This window comes from Rhagoletis zephyria, unplaced genomic scaffold, assembly GCF_001687245.7.
Source record: "Rhagoletis zephyria isolate East Lansing unplaced genomic scaffold, Rhagoletis_zephyria_1.1 Rzeph_scaffold_01006, whole genome shotgun sequence".
Classification (NCBI taxonomy): Eukaryota; Metazoa; Arthropoda; class Insecta; order Diptera; family Tephritidae; genus Rhagoletis; species Rhagoletis zephyria.
The window spans coordinates 155,180-158,920 of NW_016158090.1; the positions used below are offsets into that span (position 1 = coordinate 155,180).

General features: G+C 34.6%; 1 pseudogene; it reads right to left on the reverse strand.

Moving 5' to 3' along the window:
• Positions 1-442: 442 nt before the first annotated feature.
• LOC108362418 (60S ribosomal protein L7-like) lies at positions 443-1,518 on the reverse strand (annotated as a pseudogene).
• Between the last annotated feature and the right edge of the window lie 2,223 nt (positions 1,519-3,741).

Genomic DNA, 3,741 nt, shown 5'->3' on the forward strand with positions numbered 1-3,741 from the left:
CTGTTCGACCCCATTTTCTCGTTTTTTTCAGTTCTGAATTTAGGCTAGGTTTTATGGGAACTTACTATGGGTGCATACAGACCACATTTTGTAAATATGTACATATATATTTAATTTTATTTTATAATGGATAATGAATTTAATTTGTGCAATTTTTATGTTTACTAGATGTAAGACATTTTGTAATTTTATTTATATATTGCATGCTTAAGTTTTAATTCTTTCTAGGTTAAGTTGTATAGTTGAAAATAGGCTTCCTGGGGAACCGAGCACCTTAAAAAAAATCGGTAACGCGCCTAAAAGCATACCTCACAGGTGATGTGGAAAATGCAAGAACAAATATAAATGGAATAATTTTCGAAATTATGAAATGGTATTGGTATTTTCCATCTAAAATGTGATCATCAATTTGAACGTTATTTAAGCTGCTTTTACACGGTCGATTTTTGTCGTTTAACTAAAATCTACCCGTGTAAATTGCAATTCAACCGTAAAATGTAAGCGTTTTGGCAATTTTCCAATCGACAGAAATCGACGCGTGTAAAGGCAACTTCAGGAATTTTTTTATTTTCTTTTGCTTGGGCGCCTTTTGAAGATGTGCCACATTATATTGTCGCCTTAAATACAAAAAAACAATTTCTTTAAGCCATCTTGCGCAGCAGTTTGTTGATCTTATGCTCACGGCTACCGAAATCACCAACCTAAACGTAGTGATTAGCCTTCTTGCGCCAGCCTCGGGTTCATGTGTTGAGCTTGAATGGCATCAGGAAGTTGGAGGCTTTCTTGAAGTGGGTTCCAACAGTGAATATTTCGTGCGCCAAATAATCAACGCACAGAATTTCGTGCGCTTTGCGCAATTTGCGTTCGATGACAAAGCTTTCAGAGATTGGGACACGTTGATGGTTGTGCTTGACAATTCCACGTTTGTAAATCAATTCACGAAATGATTTAAGATTTGGATAACCCCATATAGGGTTCAGCATACGTAGCATATTAATGGTTGCCTTGTTCAATTTGATGAACAAACCGTGGTTAATGTGGCGAAAACTTTACGCACTTTTGGTGCAACTTTGTTGATACCGCGGATACGGATCACAAAAGGCAATCTGGATTGTTTAGACACGTAGAATTGGCCGCGTTTTTTTGCCACACGGCGCAACTTCATCTCACGGCGTCCATCACGGAGTTTTCTTGTTTGATATTTCTCAGCATGCACCAAGTTTTAACGTTTACGGAGTGTAATCGGAGCAGAGCGCTTTAGTTTACACTTGATCAGGGTAGCAATTTGCTGACCTGCTTCTTGCTGAACTTCAGCTCCGACTCAGGGACAGGACGCAGCTTCCTGGAAGGTTGTCTGCCCTTTGCTTGCGGTTTCTTACCGGCCGTGATGGCAGTCATCTTAACTTGTTATTTAGCACATTGAGAAACAATTTAATTAAATACTTTTTAATACATGGATATCCTGCAACCAGGCACTTACTTTCCCAAATTCCATCCTTTTTATCGGCATAATTTTCCAAATATGCCTGCTACTTCATTACTAATAACTCCGTTTTCAAACTGCGCCTTCTTTGTTGCCTCAACATATCCTAAAAAGACATAAATTTACATAAAACAATAGAAATCGCAAAAATTAGCAAATAAAATACTCCCTTTGTTTTGTTTTGTTGTCAAATTTCTGAGATATGTGAATTCAGCACGATGCGATACAGAAAGAACAAGGACCAGGGATGTAATTTTAAGTAAATCTATTATTCAGTGGCAATGCGCAGAACGTTCGGGCAGCAATATTAATTTGTATCAAATATAACATTAATCGGTGGTTCTAATAAATTTTTTGATATTATTAACCAGAGTACATACATTATATGGTATCTCTTTCAAAAATTAATGTATTATATGAACTTTTTTTTTAATATTTCTTAAGTTTCTTTCACGAGTGTTGAAAAGCAACCATGCGTGTAAGAAATTGTGTGCTACCTAAAATTTCACCTCTGGAAACTTTATCCCCATAAAGGACTTCACCACAGTTTTTTTACTGGAAATACTGAGGTCTGAATTATTCTAAAATAAAGATGTGCGTGTTTTTACCTCATACACATACAAATATACTACTATCGACTTCAGCATTAGAGATGGCAAAAATACATATAAACTAACAAAGGTAACATTACTGCAAATATTGGGATATCGAGGTAAAGTATCGATATTTTTACTCAAGTTTTTCGTTAAAAGCATCGATCCAAAAATTCTCGGAAAGGAACAAAAAGTATCGATAGTATCGTACTTGTGAGTAGTATTGTCCTATCCCTAGTCGCGTGCGGAGTTAACAAGGGCTACCATCAGGGTGGCGTGCTTATAATACTTTATTTATAGGAAATATGCAAAATATATACAAAAACTTGCAAAATATATACAAAAACATGCAAAATATATACAAAGATATGCAAACATTCAAAAAATATGGAAACATGCAAAATATGCAAACATAATAGGACCAAATTAACTCACTTCCTCCTATAATGAGTTTCTACCCAGGTCTGGACGTTCTGTAATGTTAAACAAAAATATGCACTTGCATAAATATCCGAGCTCCATTTATTATTATTTTATGAAAGTGTAGCTCGTTATCTAACAAAACCATGTAGGCGAAAATTTCAACTTTGTACAAAAATTAGGAGAATTTGACAAAGCTTCATCAAAATTTTAGGCTTTTTAATTAGATTTCTTAGAAACGTTATGAGTATGCAATTTTATAGCGCATTCAATTTTAGTGAAAGGTTGAAGCATTTAGTACTTACCGTTGATTTTTGGCATTTTTTTGTGGAAGCTGTTGGTAATTTTCTTCAAACAAAGAAATTGTCCAACATACTTTATATGGAAAAAAATTGCCAAAAATCAACGGTATGTCCTACCTACTTCAAACTTGCACTTGTTTATAGTCAAATTTAATGGGATACAAAACTACATACTCAAAAGCGTACATATACATACATACATGGTTTGTTTTAGGTAGTTAGTCTAAAAAGTTAGTCCTAAAAAACATTTTTTAAACAAAGAAAAAGAGCCAAAACTTGCTAAAAGTATCTCCGTATTTAAGTTAACGGCAGACCACACAAGCGGCACAGTAGTAAATATAAACAATATTTCTTATTAATTTGTATCTTGCGGATTCATAATGCAATTTTGCAAACTCAGCAATTATGCAGCTGCATAATTGATGACTCATTTGATTTCTTTGTCAAAAATTTAAATTTGATATATTTTTTCCGCTCTGAATGGAAAATACCATTCAAGGGTGTCAAATAACTTCTTTGTACAAGACATTGGACTTTCATCATAGCATGATGCAATGCCAACGCCTTATGGTGTAATTAATTGCTAAATAAATATTATAAATGCTATAAATAAGCTAAGATTGAAAATAAAGGGCAGTCTTTTTCCAAGTTTGGGACTAACTCAATTCGAGTTTTAATTAATCCGCGAGGCCGCGGATCAAAACATATTTTTTTTACTGTTTCCCAAACGGGGAAACATAATTGGCGCCCAACGTGGGGCTCGCGCGTTTCAATCAACTTAACAGGAGAAAAAAACAAGTACTCTAAAGGATTAGCTGCGAGTGTCTCGAATTCATGAAATAAAAAAACGCGCGTTTCAATCAAGATAATAGGAGAAAAAAAACAAGTATCCTAAAGGATTAACCGCGAGTGTTTCGAATTCACGAAATAAAAAATCGCGTTT